This window comes from Salvelinus sp. IW2-2015, unplaced genomic scaffold, assembly GCF_002910315.2.
Source record: "Salvelinus sp. IW2-2015 unplaced genomic scaffold, ASM291031v2 Un_scaffold5944, whole genome shotgun sequence".
Taxonomy (NCBI): Eukaryota; Metazoa; Chordata; class Actinopteri; order Salmoniformes; family Salmonidae; genus Salvelinus; species Salvelinus sp. IW2-2015.
The window spans coordinates 45788-52263 of record NW_019947209.1 but is presented as its reverse complement, the minus strand read 5'-3'; the positions used below and the strand labels follow the sequence as shown (position 1 = coordinate 52263).

Below are 6476 nucleotides of genomic sequence, written 5' to 3'. Positions count from 1 at the left end.
TTGATGGTCTTTCACACGGCCAGATAGACTTAGGAGGGTGCGTTACCACTCAGCCACTTTTGCTGAAACCCAGTCTTGAATAACGGCTAGGCTGGTGTAGTGATGGTGAATGGGGCCGTTCATACAAGGCTTTGATTGTTGAGGGGAATACTGTCGACTCATGGTAATATCAAGACTGTATGGGCTCTCAGTGTAGTAACCAAGGGGCCTGTCTGTCATCAAAGGATGAGGGATTTGATCTGTTTCACTTCTCTCACACCAAACTCCTCTCTACGCTCTCTCTCTCTATCTCTACCCCTCTCTCTCTCTCTCTTCTCTCTCTTCTCTCTCTCTCTCACTCTCTCTACTCCTCTCTCTCGCCTCTCTCGGCTCTCTCTCTCTCTGTACAGAAACAGACACACCCTCCCACCACACCAGCTCTCTGTCCTCTGTGTAATGTACAACTCTCTTCCTCTGTGTAATTACAACTCTCTGTCCTCTGTGTAAGTTACAACTCTCTGTCCTCTGTGTAATGTACAAACTCTCTGTCGCTCTGTGTAATGTACAGCTCTCTGTCCCTCTGTGTATGTTACAGCTCCTCTGTCCTCTGTGTAAATTATGTCAAGCTTCTGTCCTCTGTTATGTACAACTCTCTGCCCTCTGTTGTAATTTACAACTCTCTGTCCTTGTTGTAATGTACAATTCTCCTCAAATGAAACCTCCTCTGTGTAATGGTACAACTTCTCTGCCCTCTGTTGTAAATCTTCTACAACTCTCTGCCTCTTTGTGTAATTGCTACAACTTCTTTCCTCGTTATGTGACACTCTGCCTCTGTGTAATTTTACAACTCTGGCGCCTCTGTTATGTTACAGTTGTCCACTCTCCCTGTGTAATTTACCAACTTCTCTGCCCTCTGTGTAATTTCACAACTCCTCATGTCCTTGTGACATGTTGTACGAACTCTCTGCTCCTCTGTGTAATTGTACAACTCTCTGTCCTCGTGGTACTGGTACACACCTCTGTCCTACTGTGTAATGTACAACCTGCACTCGTTTAATTCCTCTCTGTTGTTAATGTACAAGCTCTCTGTCCTCTGTGTAATGTTACACTCTCTGTCCTCTGTTGTAATGTAAACTCGACCTATCGTATGTACGCTCTGTACTGTACAACTCTCGTGTAATGTACCAGACTCTCTCCTCTATGACGCCTCCTCTGTGGTAATGCTACCAACTCTCTGTCCTCGTGTGAATGTACAGCTCTCTTCCCTCGTGTGTAATGACAACTCTTTCTGACCCTTCTGTTACATCTAACAAAACTCTCTATCCTCTGTTAATGTACAACTCGTCTGCCCTCTGTGTAATTACAAAACTGCTCTGATCCTCTGTGTATTACTCCCACTGTATATTACAGCTTCTGTCCTCTTGTGTAATGTTACAACTCTCTGCCCCTCTGTTGTAATTTACAACTCTCTGTCCTCGTGTGTATGTACACTCTCTGCCCTCTTGTGTAATTTACAAACTCTCTGTCCTCTGGTGTAATGTACAACTTTCCTTAATTCACTCTCTGCTCCTCGTGTTGTTCAGCCTTATCCGTTAATACAAACTCTTCTGGCCCTCTGTGTACATTTACAAGCTCTCTGTCCTCTGTGTAATGTACAACTTCTGCCCTCGTGGTGTAAATTTTACAACTCTCTGTTCCCTTCGTTACAGCTCTACCCTTGTGTTACAACGCCTCTTCCTCTGTGTAATTTCTTACAACTTCTCTGTCCTCTGTGTAATGTACAAGCTCTCTGCCCTCTGTGTACATTTAACAACTCTTCTGTCTCTTGTTGTAAGTTTCTTTGTTTTAATCTTCGATTAAACTTCTTTCGGTATCTCTCTGTCCTCTGTGTTAATGTTACAAGCTTGTCTCTCGATGCACCTCTGCCTTAATTTACCAGAACTCTCTGTTTTCTTGTGTAATGTTACAGCCTCACGCTCACTCTCTTTTAACGCTTCCTTTTCTCAGTCCGTCTCCCGTTCCCCATGTTCCCATGTTCTCTCTTCTCTATTAGGACTCTCTTGATCTCCCTCTCTCCTCTTCATCCTTCCTGTTTCACAAGCAGTCAAACATCCACTCCTACACCTCTACAACAGCCAGTTGATTAATGACGATCATCTATTGATCCTGATACAGATCCCTGTTTCTCTCTCCCAGTGGGACTGTGTTGGTCTCCCAACCGTGCGGTGGGCTACCACGTGATTGGACAGACTGGTGTACCCGCCTCTGTGGTGGTCGAGCGCTTCACCCTACGGCCGGGATAGGCTGATGGGTGAGTGCGACCCCAGTTTTCCGCATGGTAACGGCACTGCCCAACACAGCCGCACCATGGAAACCAGCCCAGCTGATCAGCCTCCAGCTCAAAACAGGTCTGCATGGTGTTTCACTTATACCAAGACATGTATTAAGGAGGCTGCAGGACTAGTCTCTCTGTGTCCATAACAAGACATGTATATTAGAGGCGCCGCATTAGTCTGGTCTGTGTGTCCATATACAAAATGTTATTAAGGAGGCTGCAGGCATTTAGTCTCTCTGTGTCCATATACAGACATGTTATTAAGGAGGCTGCAGGACATTAGGTCTGCTCTGTGTCCATATACAAGACATGATTTAAGGAGGCTGCCAGGACATTAGTCGTGCTCTGTTGTCCATATACAAGAATGTTATTAAGGAGGCTGCAGGACTTAGTCTGCTGTGTTTCATTACAAGGGACATGATATTAACGGAGGCTGCAGGACATTAGTCTGCTTCTGTGTCCATATACAAGGACCATGCTTATTTAAGGAGGCTTGCAGGACATTAGTCTGGCTCTGTGTCCATATACAAGACATGTATATTAAGGAGGCTGCAGGACATTAGTCTTGCTCTGTGTGTCCCATATACGAAGAATGTTATTAAGGAGGCTGCAAGACATTTAGTCTGCTCTGGTGTCCATATACAAGACATTGATATAAGGAGGCTGGCAGGACATTAGTCTGCTCTGTGTCCATATACAAGGACATTGTATTAAGGAGGGCTGCAGGACATTAGTCTGCTCTGTGTCCATATACAAGACCATGTTATTAAGGAGGCTGCAGGACATTAGTTCTGCTCTGTGTTCCATATACAAAGACATGTTATTAAGGAGGCTTGCAGGACATTAGTCTGCTTCTGTGTCATATAACAAGACATGTTATAAGGAGGCTGCAGGACATTAGTCTGCTCTGTGTCCATATACAAGACATGATATTAAGGAGGCTGCAGGACATTAGTCTGCTCTGTGTCCATATACAAGACATGTTATTAAGGAGGCTGCAGGACATTGTCTGCTCTGTGTCTCATATACAAGACATGTTATTAAGGAGGCTGCAGGACATTAGTCTGCTCTGTGTCTCATATACCAAGACATGTTATTAAGGGAGGCTGCAGGACATTAGTCTGCTCTGTGTTCATATACAAGACATGTTATTAAGGAGGCTGCAGGAACATTAGTCTGCTCTGTGTCCATATTACAAGACATTGTTATTAAGGAGGCTGCGACATTAGTCTGTTCTGTGTTCATATAACAAAGACATGTTATTAAGGAGGCTGCAGGACATTAGTCTGCTCTGTGTCCATTACAAGACATGTTATTAAGGAGGCTGCAGGACATTAGTCTGCTCTTGGTCCATATACAAGACATGTTATTAAGGAGGCTGCAGGACATTAGTCTTGCTCTGTGTTTCATATACAAGACATGTTATAAGGAGGCTGCAGGACATTAGTCTGCTCTGTGTCCACATACAGACATTGTTATTAAGGAGGCTGCAGGAACATTAGGTCTGCTCTGTGTCCTTATACAAGACACTGATATTAAGGAGGCTGCAGGACATTAGTCTGCTCTGTGTCCATATAACAGACATGTTATTAAGGAGGGCTGCAGGACATTAGTCTGCTCTGTGTTCATATACAAGACATGTTAATTAGGAGGCTGCAGGACATTAGTCTGCTCTGTGTTCCATATACAAGACATGTTATTAAGGAGGCTGCAGGACATTAGTCTGCTCTGGTGTCATATCAAAGACATTTATTAAGGAGGCTGCAGGACATTAGTCTTGCTCTGTGGTCCATATACAATGACATGTTATTAAGGAAGGACATTAGTCTGCTCTGTGTCCATATACAAGACATGTTATTAAGGAGGCTGCAGGACATTAGTCTGCTCTGTGTCCATATACAAGCTCATTTTGATGGGGTTGAGTATTGAACTYCAGTTACTCTGCCCTGATGTTCTCCATGTTCTATGATCTCAATGGGTGTTCTCTGTGTGTTCCAGTTCTGCGCTTCGTAGGTCCAGGAGATGACCCGCGTTCCTGTCGGTTCTCGCAGATGATGGAACAGAGGCTGGAGAACGTGTTCTCTGAGGCCCAGGCCAAAGTGCTGGACGTCCACACCAGACTCTCTGTCCAGGTACAGATATTATAGTACAATGGCCTCCTCCTCACTCAGTAACCCTGTGACCTCTGGAGGGGGTGACTTCATGTGTACGTGGTCCTCTGTAGCTCAGTTGGTAGAGCATGGTGCTTGCAACTCCAGGATAGTGGGTTCGATTCCTGGTACCTCCTGTATGCACACATGTCTGTAAATGGCTTCTATTTGGTATGAGTAGACAGTATGTTGTCTTTCTGCTCTTCATGATGTCCTTGTTACTGGTCCCAGCAGGGCATTAATAAAGTTCTATGGTTTTGTATACACATATCCTAATACATAGCCTAAATCTCTAGGTACTCTTATCAAAGCTTCCCACCACAGATCAATTATTTCTTGTTTGTATCAGGATAAGGTGAGACCCAGATGCACACCGTGTTGAAGTAACAATGTTTATACAGCAATAGGGGTAAAGGTATAGGATGGCAGGRAGGCTCAGGTCAGACAGAGGTCGGTAATCAAGAGACGGGGCAAAGGTACAGGACGGCAGGCAGGCAGGCTCAGGGGCAGGCAGAGTGGTCAGGTGGGAGAGCACAGGGTCAGGACAGGCAAGGGTCAATACCAGGAGGACGGGAAAAAGAGAGACTGGTGAAAAGCAGGAGCTGATACAAAAACGCTGGTTGACTTCACAAACAAGACGAACTAGCAACATACAGTCAGAAAACACAGGTATACATACCCAGGGGAAGATGGGGAAGATGGGTGACACCTGGAGGGGGGTGGAGACAAGCAGAAAGACAGGTGAAAACAGATCAGGGAGGGACAGTTTGGACATTTTACGTCTAACTATTTCAAATTGAACGAACAGTTGATGTTCATACCAGACTTGTGTTGTGGCTTATTTTAGATCTTATGACATTAAACTTCAGTACAAACAAATCCAAAGAGTCTAAATATGGGTCATCCGATTGGTCATTTTGATGATGTGTGGCACAGTTTGTATGGATTAAATCTCAAAGCATTTTGCTCCTACCATTTTCCCAGTCACAGCTCTGCAGTTGAAGAGGTTTGGCACTAGCAAAGCAAAACGCAAGCTGTGTATAATTGGAGCATAATTATCATTTCCTAAGTGCATTGTTCATGTGCCATTGTAAATAGAAGCTGTTCTCTGATCTGAACTGATGTGTTCAGGGAGACAGTGTTTGTGTTGTTTTAATGAGCTTCCTAGCTGCCGTGTTAACATGTCCACTATATTATGTATGTATGTCAAGGTTTAGTTTTTAGTTTTTGTGTAGTTGACGTTATAAACACTTTCATCACAGTGGCGAATGGCTTGCCAATATCTTTATGGATTTAAGCATATTTTTGTATGGCTAATTATGCAATACATTTTATACCTCCTCTGTAACTTATTACACATTAAAGTAGATTGATCTAAATTGAAATTATGTTGTGCAACTTTGTCTCTATGCCCCCTCCCCCTCTCTCTCCTCTCTCTCTTTTCTTCTCTCTTCTCTCTCCCTCTCTCCATCTCCCTGTCCTATAGATGCTGAGTGTGTCTCAGTCAGTGGGTTCTCCTGCTGTGTCTCTGGTCTACATGGTGAGGAACGGACGCGCCCCTCTCAACGGCACCGCCGCCTCTAACCTCCTGGGTCAGCTGCCGCCGAGATGGTCGGCTACTTCCTGTTCTACCCACCGCTGGTCATTGCTGAACGTAAGTGCCCTAGTGCCTCCTCGATGCCCTCCTAACGCTCCTCATGATCCACTTCAAGTGTCCCCAGAAACAGATTCTAGAATCAGGTACCCCCCTAATCCTAACCTTTACCTTTATTGGGGTTCAAATGCAAAACTGACCTGAGATCAGAGTCTACGTGCCAACTTCATTCTACTCCCTAGACACCCCTGTGGGTTTCATATAGCCTGCATGACACACTTCTGTCTGGGTATTTATAGCAGTGAGTAGCATGGGTCTCTTCAGAAGAAGGACTGAGGTACTGGAAGGACTTAACATGGACGAGTGACGTTTCCCCAGCCCTTTGAGTAATTGGATGTTGTGACTGTTGCTCGGCCAT

The 6476-nt window shown here is 44.7% G+C and overlaps 1 pseudogene; it reads left to right on the top strand.

The window, feature by feature from the left end:
• Positions 1–2272: 2272 nt before the first annotated feature.
• On the top strand, positions 2273–6153 carry LOC112078604 (UPF0606 protein KIAA1549L-like; annotated as a pseudogene).
• The last annotated feature ends 323 nt before the right edge of the window (positions 6154–6476 follow it).